The 15,799-nt window shown below is 52.9% G+C and overlaps 1 protein-coding gene across 10 annotated transcripts in view; it reads left to right on the forward strand.

The window, feature by feature from the left end:
- LOC111840745 (neogenin-like) overlaps positions 1–15,799 on the forward strand; it is a 115,872-nt gene that overhangs the window by 17,295 nt on the left and 82,778 nt on the right. The window contains exon 1 of one of the 10 annotated variants that reach the window (XM_072718022.1): positions 13,052–13,147. The exons of the other annotated variants lie outside the window; for them this stretch is intronic. The gene's annotated coding sequence lies outside the window, so the exon portion shown is untranslated. Of the gene's footprint in view, positions 1–13,051; positions 13,148–15,799 lie in introns of those variants that run through there. 10 annotated transcript variants of the gene reach the window in all.

Here is a 15,799-nt window from a genome sequence, read left to right on the forward strand (position 1 = left end):
GTGAGGCGCCGGAGAGTCACTAAGTCGACTGAAGGGGCCCTTGAGACGCTTCTAGGAAACTCTTCGGTGCGAACAGCAAGACTGGGCAGAGAGCCCCCTCACTGCTCCCGCCCAGCAGGACCAAGAGTTTGTTTATGAGCGTTGGGGAGGGAGGGGTGTTGGAGAGCGAGGCGTCTCGCGATGGGTGGGGTGTCTGCATGACCCGCGCTGGGAGGGCCCGCCGACATCACATGACGTGGGGAGGCAGACAGGGATTGGGAGGTTTATTTGGGGACTGGTCTGATAAAACCTCTACCCCCCAAGTGCGTATGTGTTCTCAGTTCTCAGAACACTTTGCCAGTATGTGAACATACCGAAGCTGGTTGTGGTTCGGTGCAAACAGTGAACACGGAGATGGCTGCAGTTAACAGGGCATAGAGGAGTGAGGACGACTGTCCAGTGCAAACACAACAGAGTACAGTAGGGATTATTATTATTAATATTATTGAGTAAAATATTAACAAATACAGAGAAACATACAATGCAAACAGGCAATACAGCACATACAGCCATCCAAACCATGTATGAGCTGCAGATTGGTCTTGATAGTGGGTATATGTGTGTGATGTGCAAAGATGACAAGTGTGCACCACAATAATGTGTGTAGGGGGGTATTTTTAGAAGGTAATTAAACATTGGAGCTGAGAATAGGAAAGATACTTTAGGGTGTATTACAGTAAAGCAACAGGTTCATTTGTGACTTCATTTGTCTTCACGCTGAGCAGAAGAATCGGTCTGGTTTTTATGATGGGGAAGAATACAAGTGACACATTTAGCAGACGAAGCGTCTGCGTCTGCGTCCTGCGTCTGCGTCCTGTATGCGAGACGGGTGGGCAGGGCTCAGGGCTTCCCGTCTGCAGACATCATAGCGGCGCCGTCTAGCACCAGCCTGCGTGTGCGTGGTCGCTGGACGCGCTCGCTCTGCACCCTGTCCTTGTGTGTAGACCTCCAGACGGTCATGTAGACGTCGCCCGCGGGGCAGGCTCACCCCCTTGGCGCTCCCGGGTCTGTCCGTCTGGCACGCGTTTCGCTCGCCGTTGGCTGCCAGTCTCCATTTACGCTGAATCCTCAGCTGTGCGTCTGCCGACACTCAAACGCGCTTCACAGTGCCTCTGTGTATCTGTTCACCAAAAAAATAAATCTCTTTGCTATTTACTTACTGTAATGTTTACGGTACAACCTTCCTTTTTCTCCCAAGACACAAACCATCTGTCATATTTTACTGTGCAGGCGGGTTTTGTTTCAGAAGATTTCCGAGGGTGTTTATTTTATTATTTTTTTTATATTGTGCCTTTGTGCTCAGAATGCAGACTGCAAGCCTTGCTTTGGCTGCTTTTAGGATTTGTGATGGGAACACGCCTCTTACCATGATGTAGGTTGGCACTACCTCTTGTATTGTCACCTGGGTGCCAGCTGATGAGAGCTCAGAGCCAGCATGCGAGGGAGCCTTGGTCCCCCGCAGCTGGACACACTTTCTGCCACGGAGCAGAGGGTCACCATGGAGACCCTCTTTATAAGAAGGTCAGCGTGGACCAGCCATTTACAGGCAATCTTTCAGTAATTAATAACCGCGGCACTGACGGCTAAATGCGTGTCGGAAAATCGCCTCGCATCGGGTCCTGTTCATGAAATCTCAATTTGCTCTTGCCTCCGATTGGATGCACGTGATATTAAGCACCTGATTTGCTGAAAAGCCCACGCGGACTTAACCCACGGCCATTAAGGTAGAAGGTGTGAATGGCCATTTCCCTTTAATAGGATGGCCCAGTACTGTTTGAGTAATTAACCTGGTCCTCCTTAAGAAGGCGTGGTTGGAGGAAGTCTTTGATGCTTTGTTTTTAGGACATGTATGCCCCCCCGTCCCCTCCGCCCCCTGCTCAGCAGTTCTCGCCTGGTGAAAACTAAGCATGTGAAAGACATTATTGGCTATGTAATGAAACTGGAGGCTTTTTCCCACTCCGCCCCCTTCTTGGGGGGGGTTATGTTGCGCCTGGTGAGGGTCTGCAGCTGGACTGTTGGGCTGTCCCATTCCAGGCATGTTTTGGGTGGTGAGCTGGGAATTTGGTCCAGCAAGGGCTTTCCTGTCCCCCTGATGTTGTTTTTGAGGGTCGGGTGTCAACTCAGCAGCGCCTCCTCATGGCTGGCTGTGGCCACTTGGATGTCTCACCCCCGAGAGCGTGAATAATTTAGGGGGCAAATGTCTGATGTACGTTGGGGCGCTGTGTCCAAGCCCTGCGTGCTGTGATCGGCTGCGTGAAATATGGGTGCAAATCTGCTGTCGATTTTTATTTGGAATTCAGTCGTCCACTTGCACCATGGAGACTGAAGTCAGCCGCACATCAGTCTCTCTTTTTGCTCTCTCATTCTTTCCCCTGCTCTCTTTCCTCCTGCTGTCTTTTTTTTCCCCCCCTCGCTTTCTCTCTTTCCCTGCTCTCTCTCCTCCTGTTGTCTTTCCCTCTTTTTCTCTCTCCCCGCTCTCTTTTCCCCGCTCTCTCCCTCCCCCCACTCTTTTCCCATTCTTTCTCTTCCCCCGCTTTCTCTCTCTCCCCCATTCTCTTTCTTTGGGTGATCAGTGGTCATTGTTAACACACCACACAGTGCGCAACAACGAAATGTGTCCTCTGCATTTAACCCATATGTGACTTTCGTGACATAGCAGGGGGCAGCTAATTCAGCACCCGGGGAGCAGTGCTTGGGGGCGGGACCTTGCTCAGGGTACCTCAGTGGTGCCTTGCTGGTCGGGGATTCGAACCTGCAATCTTTCGATTACAAATGCGCTTCCATAACCATCAAGCCACCGCTGCCCACACTGTCTTTCCCCGCTGTCTTTCTCTCTCTCATCCCCTGCTTTCTCTTTCTCTCTGTCGCTCCCTTGCTCTTTCTCTCTTCCCCTGCTTTCTCTCCCCCACTCTCCCCCTGCTCTCCCTCTCTCTCTTTCCCGTTGCTCTCTCCCCCCACTCTCTCTCTCTCTCTCTCTCTCTCTCTTTCTCTCTGCATTCTGCTGACATTGTCTTATGAAAAGCAGCCCGCTACAGGTATTCTCTTTGTTGGCCTTGCCTTTCACGGCTCTCTCTAGCCTTCCTTCCTCCTGTGGGTGGGCTAGACCCGCAGTGGTGCACAAAGGACCGGTGCCCTGCCGCCTTTGTGCGGAGCAGCTCCTCGTTTTGCTTAATTGTATCGTCACCAGAAAAACACCCTGTTAGCCTAGAATGCACTGTGTGGCTTCCCGCCCTGCTGCAAAGGGATCGTCCTAAAATCTATTTGCATCCTAATGACATGGTAATCCCCTGTGCAATCATCTGAGTTGTCAGTGCAAAACAAAATGGGGAGAGTTCCCTCCTCCCCTCTCTCTTCTCAAACACCATGTTCCTGCGTAGATGTGCAGCCACCTCGAGAGGAGGAATGTGGGAGGGGGGCCGCTTCCCCTCCCCCGCCAGCTACGTTGTCCTGCTGGATGCTGCGCTGGCCTGCCATGGGTTCCTGCCCCCAAAGCTCAGCCATCTTGGCCGTGTGCTGCTGGCGTGGCATGGGCTGGTCACTGGGGGGCAGGGGTGGGGGGGCATCTGTCTAGCTGCTATGCTGCTCTTCATTCTTTTCCATTTGTTTGCATGTTTGATTGACATGAATATATGACTTGTTTTTTTCTTCTTTCTAGGACAAGCACTACAAGCAGTGTACTGATTATACTTTTGTTTACGTTTGTCTGAGGGATTAAAGATTATGTCCACCAGGGGGCAGTGCGAGAAAACCATCTTGGTTGGCTCCTTTGTTTCTTGGTGTCCCTTGTTTATATGAGGTTGTGGCATTAAATGTTGTACACTCACATGCGATCGAGTTGCTGATTATTTTTTTTTGATACTGCTGCAGCATTCTCTGTATTCTCACCACTGGTCCACATCATACTTCGCTCTGCTACATATCACATTACTGCCCCATGTCAAATGTTGCATCGTATGTTAGATATCTCATAGTAGTTCGTATTATGTAATTAGGCTGCACAATACTGGAAAAAAAATCTGTTTCTACAATAAGTATTGCTGTATTTATAAAGAAAAAATTAGTTCAAAATACTTTTCTCACAAACACGTCTATTCATGAGTGATTTAAACAGCAATGATAAATATGATTAGGATTAGCATGCAAAAGTAGCAACAGTAAACTTGTTAAACATACAAGATAATCCTGAAAAGGAGCGGTCATTAAAATAGCACAGCTTGCTAAGTTTTGTTTCCTCTAATAATATAAATGTTCTAGCGAAACGTAAACCCCACGCTCTTGGCGAATTTTATAACCAAGATACCGGAGCTGTATTGAAAAATAGCGTTACTTATGAACGTTGGCAAGTAAGATTTTTAAGTTAGAATATCATTGTACATGTACATCTCTCGCTCTCTGGCCTCATGCCCCACACTCTCGCGCCTCTCACTCGCACCCTTTGCCCTCGTACCCTCGCACCTCTCCCTCGCACCCTCCGCCCTCGTACCCTCGCGCCTCTCCCTCGCACCCTCCGCCCTCGTACCCTCGCACCTCTCCCTCGCACCTTCCGCCCTCGTACCCTCGTGCCCCTCCCTCTCACGCCTCTCCCTCATACCCTCACTCGCACCCTCCGCCCTCGTGCCCCTCCCTCTCACGCCTCTCCCTCACACCCTCACTCGCACCCTCCGCCCTCGTGCCCCTCCCTCTCACGCCTCTCCCTCACACCCTCACTCGCACCCTTTGCCCTCGTACCCTCGTGCCCCTCCCTCGCACCCTCGTGCCCCTCCCTCGCACCCTTTGTCCTCGCACCCTCGCGCCTCTCCCTCGCACCCTTGCGCCCCGTCCACACTCCCTCTCGCTCCAACCAAAGGGGCTCTGTAATACAAGGCTACTCCAGCCGAGCACCGCTGCCATGGACTTGGGCCTCATCATAAATCATTCATCCTGGGCTGCCATTGGCTCGCTGTTTGCTGGCCTGTGGCTGTGGAGGGGCCTGCTCCAGCTGGGTATCCTGTAACCCCCCCACCCCCCATGACGGCTTGTGAATCTGCTCGGTGGCTGTCTTGTGTGTCATCGTTTGTGTCCCCTGCTGTGTCCCCATCCTCGGGTCACCGGGCGAGTCGCTTGGAAAGCAGCAAGGTTCCCTCAGTCTCCGCTTGCAAGACCATAACCAGCCTCCATTGATTGCTGACTCTGTTATTAATGTCATGTAAAGTGCTCACAGATTGATGTGATGCTTGTGTTACTCCATGAAGAATCTTTACAATTATGGGAACAGCTTTATGGATTTTTTTTAATATGGGCTGTTGCGACTTGACAGGATCCTGTGCTGTTCCACAAATCCCTTTCCATCCCACTCAGCAGATGCACGTATATAGTGCAGCAAAGGTGCCATATGCTCACGGCTGCGATTTCCATCTGATGGTCCTTCTTTGAATGGGAGGGGGGGGGGGATTTGTCTCTGGCTCCCCCTGGTGGTTGGGTGGGCCAATTTGTTGTAAGGACAGGCTACCCTAGCAAGTTACCATACAGCCAATACCCTAGCTATACAGTATTTTGTGGAGAGGAAGATCCCGGTACGCAGCAGCCTGTGGAGGAAGGAGTTCTGGCCTGGGGGAGCTGGCAGGGGGCCGACAAGCAGCCCATGGAAACCGGGCTCAGGCATTTTAAACCTGGCCGCATGCCGGGCAACCTTGCCATCTGAGCCCAGAAACGTAGCCATGGGCGTGTTTGCAAGCTAATGGTTTTTTATTAGAGATTCAGAGGAATTTAACTGCCTCTTAATGCTGTCATTCTGCCCTGAAAGTGTTCCGGTAACACGGTCAAGTCCACCGGCGTTACTCAAGTTCGCGTCCAGTGTTTGCTTCAATAGAACCCAATTTGTTAAAATGAATGGCATATTGATTGTGTGTTAATTTGAATCAAAGGGATGCTTATTGTGTTTTCTTCATGCTGTAGATGTTAAGGTCTTGACCTCACGTGGTGTTGAAGAGCCATTGAGTAACTCAACACAAGGATAATATATGTAACTACATGTTATTATGTGTAATTACCAACCTCCAAACTGGCTGTATGAAACCATTGCTTAATTGCTGCTGGGAACAGTTAATCAAGAATTAATCAACAAATGGCAAATAATTAATTAACTAGTCTTAATCAGTGGCAGCATGTCTGATGTTGGCTTGCAGAGCCGTCCATTGTTTATTCGGTAACATGTAGCAGGCTTCAAGTCTGATACAGATTCCTTCTTAATACGCCGTATTTACCGCCTTTGATTTGGCTTCCTCTCTGTTTTCCTTTTGCGTTCCACTTCAGATCAGGCAGCTCCTTCCCAAGAGGCGATCATAGCATTAAGGATTGGTGCTAACGATAAGTAGCATGGATTTCCTGGATGAGGGGACCAGCTGTGTAGGGAGGTCTGCATGCAGGGACTGGCCAGCAGAACATCGTCTAGGAGCAATGGCTGGGTTCTGGGAGCTGCGCTGGCTTGGTCGGCTGGGTCGGTGGGGATTCCTGTAACAAATATGAGCGCAGTTTGGCTGTATGGTTACTGGCCGATGCGTGTTGACCAGCCCGTCCTCAGAGGGCTCTATACTTGTTGGTCGTAATCTTTAGGCTCTTCCTGCTCTCTTCTGATGGTGCTCAGAACTCCTGGCCCTGAGGTTCGAGCTCTCTGCTGATGAGGCTCAGAACTCCTAGCCCTGAGGTTCGGGCTCTTTGCTGATGAGGCTCAGAACTCCTGGCCCTGAGGTTCGGGCTCTTTGCTGATGAAGCTCAGAACTCCTGGCCCTGAGGTTCGGGCTCTTTGCTGATGAGGCTCAGAATTCCTGGCCCTGAGGTTCGGGCTCTCTGCTGATGGTGCTCAGAACTCCTGGCCCCGAGGTTTGGGCTCTCTGCTGATGAGGCTCAGAACTCCTGGCCCCGAGGTTTGGGCTCTTTGCTGATGAGGCTCAGAACTCCTGGCCCCGAGGTTTGGGCTCTTTGCTGATGAGGCTCAGAACTCCTAGCCCTGAGGTACAGGCTCTCTGCTGCTGACTTTCACTCTGTACTAGTTGCACTGCCCTTCATCTGACTTTATGGCAGGTGCCTGAATTAGCATGGAAATGTAGAGGTAATGTACATGGATACTTCTGGCCTTTCACCCGGGGGGGGTGGAATTAAAAAAAAAAGACCTCGAGTTTTAACTGCTGCTTCCACTATCGTAACATTCCAGTGCCCCTAGTATAATTTCATTTGGCTTTTCCTGAAGAGATCTGACCCTTCTGCCCAAAGTCCCCTGGTGACACTCTCAGCCTTTGGCAGGCATGTCACATCCTCGTTAACGCTTTTGTTCAGCATGCACCCCTCAGAGTGTATGAATGGGGGGGGGGGGGTCCCACCTTCAGAATTCCTCCCCTAATGCACGCAGGAGAGTGCGGGGGTTGATTATTTTCGGGCCACCTCTAATTGCCCCCGTTAACAAAGGCACCTTGAAATGATTTATTTACGGCTTGCCCGGAAGCACTAGAGCGGGGGCACCGGGCTGCAGCTCGTCTCTCGGCGCTCGGAAGCGGCTTTGGGGGGGTCTGTCTGCAGGGGGTGGGGGCGTTGGGGCACAGGCAGTTGCATTGCCCTGCTTGGTCGAGAGTTGCTCTGAAATAGTGATAGTAATACAAATGTTGAGGAGTAGAATTCTGCTGCATTTTTTTTTCCATCTTCCCCAAAGATTTTTTTGTGGGTCTCTGCTGTTTCTGTGCTTCATCTGAACGGCGTCCTGGGTGAAGCTCCGCAGCCATTTTGGGATCCTGTAGTTAATTATACTAAAGGATAATAAGGCAGCCTTGGCTTTCTGTGTTACAGACTGGATGCGTCAGGGTGCTCTTCTGATTAGGGGGTCGGAGTCGATGGCTGAGCGTCTTGCTCAGGAGCCTCGGAGACACAGAGAATCTGGGCTTGGAGGGCGCAGCCTTCGCCCAGGGCTATGTCGGGTTCCCCGAATGGCAAACTCACAGTTTTCAATCCTGCTGCTGGGTTCTGTGGCTCAAAGCCATTACGCTCTCAGCTCGTGTCCCTGCACTTCTTGGGTACTAAGGGGCCTGTGGGCACCACCGCACCTCTCTGTGGCTGCCCTACAGGCATCACTGAAGAGTAGAGTAGATGTTTTGATCTACGGAGAGTGATTTGGACACAAAGCAGAATCACTGGTTGTTTTAACTGCCGAGGAAAGCTGGGTAAACAGACGACTTGCTGCTGACATGACCTTATTTAAGAGGCAGCAGAAGTTGCTTGTGTCTATCATCTTTATCCGATTAAATGCATCGAAAGCGGCTATTATCCCTTAAGCATCAGGTTTAAAGATCTAAAATATAAAATGAATGGTGCCTAATATAAGCGCTTTAACCCCGTTAAACCCGCTAAGACGTACCTTTGATTGGCACTTGAAGGACTCGTCTCCCTGTTCCTCTAGAGGTCATGGGACACTTATTTACTTAATCTTTATATTGTCTTTTTCTATGCACCCGGCAATTTCATGGGAAACGGCTAAATTTAGGGCAGCTTTGTAATAGCGTAATAGAAAGAGCCGCCCAAGCACACGGTGTGTAACGGTAGACGTCCAGCTGGTTGGGCCGCCAGCGCAGCGAATAGAACGCGCCGCCCTGGAGGAGCGCGGTAAGTGGCGGCTGTAGGTGAAGGTCGCGTCCCTGAACGGCCGCGTGGTCCCGCTCCGCTTCGAAGGTGCCAGAAGCGCCTCCCCCACTCGTGGAAAGAGCAGTCGGCCTTGCGGCGTGGCGTGGACCGCAGCGCTCACTATCTCGCGGGTTTCCGTGGCGACACCGGCAGCGGCCTCCTCGCCGTTTCCGTGGAGAGGCATGTGAAGCTGCTCCGGAATGGCACTGGGCCCCAGAAAGAAAACAACGCTGTGAAGCCTCTTGTCCGAGCCCTGAGTTACTCCGCTGTTTGAGGGTCTGCCCTCTTCACAAAGCTCTCCACTCATTAGCTCTGGCAGAATAAATGTTTTGAGAACGCGCCTTGGCGCCGCGTCAGACGGCTGGGTGGAAAAAGTCGGCGTAATTAATCAGGCCTTAAGCGCAATGCGTCCAGCGTCTGTCGCCCATCTTAGAGCCTTCATGTTCATGCTCTGAGAACTTTGCGGAACAACTGGCAAGTCACTTGGTGGTGGTGGTGGTGGTGGGGGGGGGGGGTGCCGAGTCCTCTCTGTTTAGGAGAGGCGCAGAACCGAACATGCTTGGTCAAGGGAGGCATGCGGCTGTGTGTGATGGTGTCGGCAGGAACCAGGGGACATGCAGAAGTTTCTAGAAGAAAACTAGACGCCATGAAGGAATACAAAGATAAGGAGATAAGATGGTTGATATGAGCAGAAGGCACGTGTGTTGATAGAAGCAGCTGGCCGTCCTGGGGGCGGCAGAAGGCACTGGTGTTGATAGAAGCAGCTGGCCGTCCTGGGGGCGGCAGTGTTTCTCAGGCTAACCGGCCAGCCTTCGCACACTCAGCCCTTTCTGTGATTTCTCAGAACCTCTGCCCATCTCACCTCAAGCACCTACATTGGCCATTCGACAATTATGATACTTTTCATCAAAAGTATTCTTATCTCCTGTGCTGTGATAAACTTTTCTCAGTCTGCTGAAGAGCTCCCCCCCCCCCCCCCCCATCCTGGGGTGAACTCCGTATCTCTGTGCTTTAAGTGCTGTAAGGCCGAGCTGCACCATGGGGTGCTCACTGCACGTCGCTGCTCCAGGGTGCAGGGGGAAGTTCCGCCCTGCTGGGCGGCGCGGGGGTGTGACTGGCAGCACACTTTCTGCCCCCGCCCCTGCTCGCTCAGCTTCCGCTCTGGCCCCGGAGCCCGGATTAAGGCGCTAATCCCCAGCCGGTGGGATTGTTCTAAGCCACGCCGTGGTATTATGGTTATGAGGGATTTAATATGGGTGCAATCAGGCGGTGTAATGTGACACCGAGGATCCGGGTATTTACAGGCTTTATTGTATTAGTCTGTTAGGGTGCCCCTAGAACGCGCGTCGCTGCTCGTGTTGGAGGGGTGAGATTACGGCGTGATGACAGTCCCCACGATGGCGGGACCTCATCGCATTCGAGCACTGTGCCCTCCAAGATTCACATTCATGGGTTAATCCTGCTTGGAGCACCACCCCCCCCCCCCCCCCATCTAGTATGCCTTAACTTATCAAATTCTTACATTTTAAAGATAGAGATATGAAATCATGAATAAATTCACCTCAATTTCAAGTTGTTTCACCATTTTGGTTCAGAGAAGCCAGCTGGAAATGGAGACCTTAAGCTGCCCATCGCTCAGTGAGCTATCCTGCGTGTGAAAATGTGAACTTCATTTTGATATCTCTTTCTAAAGTCCTTTTAGAAAGATTTAGGTCATTTCTGGCATGCCATACGTTTACGATTCAGCCTCCGTCGCTTTAGGACGCCTGGTGGGCGTTCGCTGCCCTGCGGTGAGGCCGCTTTTCACAAACACACGCCTTTCCTGGAGGCCCGGCTGGACCGGAGAGAGACTCTTCCCTCCCCAGCCCCCTCTGGTACTGTCTGCTCACCACTGACGGATGTGCTGATAATTTCCAGCAGGCATCGTCTGTTGAGCTGTAGCGTGAACCAGACGTCTCCAACGCTCCATCTCGCAGCTGGGACCAGTGGCCACTCGTCCTCTCTCTTTCTCTCTTATTTACTCACTCTTTTTCTTTCTTTCTTTCTTTCTTTTTCTTGTTCTCTCTGTCTTACCTGATGCTGCCATGTATAGACTGAGAGTGGCTTTCTCAGAGGGGGTGGGGGGTGGGGCGTGGGGCAGGAAGGGAGGGGTGTTCAAACAGCAAAGTCCCAGTCCTCCCCCCACTGTCTCCTGGGGGAGAATCACTTGGTAAACAGGGAAGATGACAGCGGATGAGAAGATGACAGCGGATGAGCCAGCAGAAAGTGCATTGTGGTGCTGAGCGTGAGGGGGCGGGTTTCGAACTGACACACCCATGGCTTCATGACCAAAAGGTCCAGCTAAGCAGCCCTCTCGCTTGCGGGGGCTGCCAAAGATCCAAACACAGGCACTCCAGCCCCCTCCCCCCCAAACAGTCAGCATGGCCCCCCCACTGCTGCCAGCTCACTCCTTCCGGCAATTCGTTCTGGGATGGGACACATTGTTTGGGGCAATTGGCTGGCGGGGGCAATGAAAGATGGTGCAATTATAAGCCATCCTGAACAGCAGGATTTTACCCCCCAAATTAAAAATAAAGCCATTTAAAGGCTGTTAAAGGGACTGTCAAGGATAGTGTTAAACACCCTGTTATACTTGGGTGATTTTTGGGGTCATTGAGTCATGGGTATGCCCCCCCCCCCCCCCCCCCGCCAAAGAGCCACATGTCACGCATGTATGCGTGTGAGACACGCAAAGCCCCCGCCCCCCGCTGAGAGCACTGGTGCCGCTGTTCCTCACGGGCTCCCCCTCCCCGTGACCTCATCTGGCATTTCACATGTGCGTTCTTCTGCATCTCGTGTCCAGATGGGGCTCTGGCATGTCGTATCGTAACCGGGGGGCTTGTGTGCAACTGTTTGCCATGCGATGCCAGTACCTCCAGCAGAGGTAGCCAAAGGTCGGGGAGGGGGCTCTCTGCCCCCCGTCTGGACAAAGAGGAACAATGTGACTGTCGGTGTGCTGCTGTGGCTCTGGCTGTTTTATTTGCGCTGGTCATGCACACACACGCCTTTGCACAGTTACCGTTTAAACATGGAGATTCCATGAACAAGGTGTCTTTGCCCCCTGGGTGCCCCCACCTGGATGCGTCTCGCTTATCACACCGGCCCCTAGATACTGGAACCAGCATGTCTGGCCATACAGTAAGTGAACCTCCTGACCCGATGTGTGTATTTACTTTGATAAATACTGAACCTCCTTTACCCGATGTGTGATTCTGTCTGGGGGGGCAGGCCCTTTCTGTAACAGGCAGCTGCACCTGCGAAAGCGGCCGCAGAGTGCAGATGGCGGCGATGCTGCGATGACCCCCCCCTCTGCCCCTGCTTCCGCGTGGACCGATAAGTGAAACTGCGTGAGCAGCAGAGCCTGTTGCAGCCGGCTCTCGCTGCTGGCTTCGGTCTTCCTCATTACTGTCAAAGGGCATCCTTGAGCGTTTGAGAGAGAACGCAGTGATAAAGTGGCCTGTTGCTAAGCAATTGCTTGGCTGCTTGTCCGTCGCCCCGCCCGCCCCCGATCTCTAACCTTACATCTCACTGCGCTTTAATTAGGGCTGTGCGTGCCTGTGTATGGCTGTGAATATCGTCGTTCGTAACCCCACCTCGGTAATCTCCATGGGCCCTCGGACAGCCCGCCAGTCTGCCTGTTACCGGTCATCAGGCTGAAGCTGTTTCCTATATTGGTGTTGCTCCTGACAAAGACATGGGGGGTGTTGTAGCTGCTAATTTTAATCTGAGCCTTTCCTCTCTGTGATTGGCCGGTCTGAGAGGGGGGAAGGATTCCCATTGGTCACACCACTGCACCTCCAGCAGCCCACAGTTGAGGCTGATGAATGCCGCCCCACCATTTTGCTCCTGTTGTGTTCCCTGGGCTCTGGGCTGTGGTGGGGGGTGGGCGTTTCAGGTGCCTCTGACCCCCGAGGATGGTCTGATGTGTTGTGGGCCTTCGGATGCTCCCGGAAACGTTTCTGTCCCGTCTGCGGCCTGCTCGCTGACAGTGCGGCTCTCTGGGTGGGTAATAGGCCAGTTCCGCGGTGAGGTCTACACTGGGGCCTGTATCCTCCTAGTCGGCTCTGCCGCTTATCCATGCCGGCCTGGCTTGTGCTGTCTGGGTTGCCTAGCACTGTGTGTATGTCTGCCCCCCCCCCCCCCCCTGTTTATAGCTCTTGGAGAGAGATCTGTCCAGTGCCGGGCCTATAATTAAGCTGAAATGCGACTCTGCTCTCCGCTCTTGGGCAAGCGACTGGATGGGTGCAAACTGCTTCCCTTTTTCTTTTTTTTCCTTTTTTTTCCTCAGTCCAGTGTAATAATCTGCCTGAAAAATCCAGTAGTAGTAACTGGGGAGAACCGTTGCCGTGTACTGGTTATATGAGGCGGAAACCAGCTACACGCCTTTCCTCCATGGCCTCTGGAATGGGGGAGGGGGCAGTGTAAGGTAAGCAGGAACAAAACGCACCAGTGCGGCCGTCTGTTGTGTGGGGGGGTTTTTTTTGTCACTGCGTTACCTTTTATTACAGAGAACTGGGGAGGGGGTTTAAAGTGGTTTTTGGAAACCGTTTGCGTGACTCTGCTCCCCTCACGTTTGTCACGGCAAGGCCTCGTCGCAAGGTTTCCTGAGGAGGGCAAATTAAAAACGCAGAAAGCCTTACTGGAAGCGAGTCTTTGTGTGCGAGCCGGCTGGCCGAGCGTGTGACCTTGCGGGACGCAAATGCTCAAGCGAGGAAATGTCAACATCATTACACGAGCCAAACTGCTCATTGATTTACACCCCCCCGCCCCCCCCGGCTTCTTCACTGAGGGAGTGTTTCGGGATTTTCCGCTCAGAAACCTCGCTTGACATCACATGTCAGTTGTTTTTATGATTGTGGTCTGAGACATCTAAGGCGATCTGGGCGTCTTTGTGAAAAGGCCGCTGATTCTGCATTTTCAGCAACTGGCTCTTAAACCTGAAGTGAAGCACAACCTCTTCACTTGTACTTTGCTCATGGTTGGTGAAGCGCAGCCGGCACTGGTTTCACTGGCCCTTCGGCTTTGTGGGGGGGGTATTGATCACACAGGCTTCGCCCCGCTGTCCCGCTCTGTAGGCTGATCCTGTCTGATATTTCGATCTTCCGGCTGCCGTGTGCGATTTATCGGCTGCTCCGTTCTGCCTGGAGCTGGCCCCGCCCCCTCTCTGGTGTGTGTCGGGGGACCTTGGGGGGCATGTGTTCGGGAAAGCGTGCGCTGAGCTGGGATTGGGCGAGCGGCAGGTGGACCCCAGGAGCCCTTCCTGTGAGTATAACTCCGCCCATCCCCCAGCCATGAGTGACGGCCGCTCTCTCTCTCTCTCTCTCTTTCAGTGCTGGTTTTACCTGAAGCTGTCATATATAAACTGAGGGTGACTTTCTGGGGGGGGGGTGAGGCAGGACTGGGGTGGGGGGGTGGTGTCAGGCAGCAAAGCCCCACTCCTCCCCCCACTGTCCCTTAGGGGTGAATCACTTGGAAAACAGGGAGGATGATTGAGTGTGGGTGGGCGCAGCGAGCAAGGCAGCGGGTCCGTTTTGGTGCTGAGTGTGAGCGTGTGGGTCGCGAGCTGTCGCCCCCGTGGATTCATGACTGAAGCCCTCTCGCTTCCAGCGGCTGCCTGCATGTGCTCAGCGGCCGAAGCTCCGCTTTGAGGTCAATCCGGGGAAGGGAAAGTTTAGCCACGTGCGCTCGGGGCGAGGGGGGGGCAATGGGGTAACCAACAGGGCCTGTGCTGGCTGGGAGACCTGCGCCCACACAGGCTCTTCAGCGGGTGCCCCCTGCCTCCCCAAACAGTCAGCGTGCCCCCCCCCCCCTCTGCTGCTCCCTTTGTGTATGATGGAGATTCACAGGAACAAAGAGCCTCGACTAGGAGCCTGGAAGACGGAGAGAGGGAGCTGATTTGTGTCCTGCTTCAGTATAGGGGGGGACCAGCCTCCCCATGGTGAAGGGGGTGGGGGCTGGGAAGGGGGAGTGTGGGGGTTATTCCTCAGGGATGGTGCATGCTGGTTACTGTGAAGGGCTTGTCATCATAAGAGAGTTGCCATAGAAACCGTTGGTATATGATTCCCACAACACCAATTTTAAGCCACCCCCCCATCCCCTTTTAAAAAATGCACACAAGCCCCTGTGCTTGCACTGTTGCATGTGCCCTGTAGCTGGGGGCAACCCACTTCACAGCCATGTTTGCATGTCTGTGTGCTGGTTGGGCTGCTGTACAAGGGGCAACATGGCTGTAATTGCATGGGCCACTGTAATTGTGCACTGATTGATGGCCCTCTGCTGGCCTGGAGCCAGTCCCTCTGCATCGAGAAAGCAGGATGGGGAGTGAGCGTGTGTGTGTGTGTGTGTTCCTGCTTTTCACTTGTGCCTTTGTTTCCACGTGTGTGTGAGCGCGTTTCACTTCTCCCCTCCCTCCTTACCTGACGAGACGTCATGGAGCCCAGAGCTGGAGAACTGGGCTTGCGCTGGTTACCTTGGAGCTGATGTGAGTCTTTTCTGCTGACGGAGCTCCCTGGTATTACGGGCTCTCCACTCGCGACGACCTTGCGCTCCAGCCACACACGAATAAGCATCTGGAACTGGCCTGGACGGCCCTCATTTCTCTGCACGCTTCTGTGAATAATGAGTGAATTAGCATGGATATGGACTACGATCCCCTAATGAACAGGACGCCCTGATCATTGTCCTGATGGTGCAAAACATCAGGAGTGTGCTTAAAAGGTTTGGTAACAGAAATGCTGATAATCTTTAATACTATTTTCTGTAACCAAGCATTTTCAGCCACGGATGGTCTCTGCTTTAGTGCAGACTGAGTTGATTGGTTCTTGTTTACCAAGTGATGGGTGTGTCCCCATCCACCTTCTGTTGTATCAGTGAACTTTGGGTGTGTGGGGGAAATGTTGGGGGTGGGTTGGGGGGGGGGGGGTTGCTGACAGAAGCCCCTGCCTCTAGCCCAGCTCGTCACGGCCAGCCGAGAGGGGCCGCCTTAATGCGATTAAAGGTGATTACTGTATAACATCTGTAGATCAAATGAGTTAAAGTAATTATCTCCAGTGGCTATCACCATGGCACATCGGCACAT

This window comes from Paramormyrops kingsleyae, chromosome 11 (genome assembly GCF_048594095.1).
Source record: "Paramormyrops kingsleyae isolate MSU_618 chromosome 11, PKINGS_0.4, whole genome shotgun sequence".
Classification (NCBI taxonomy): Eukaryota; Metazoa; Chordata; class Actinopteri; order Osteoglossiformes; family Mormyridae; genus Paramormyrops; species Paramormyrops kingsleyae.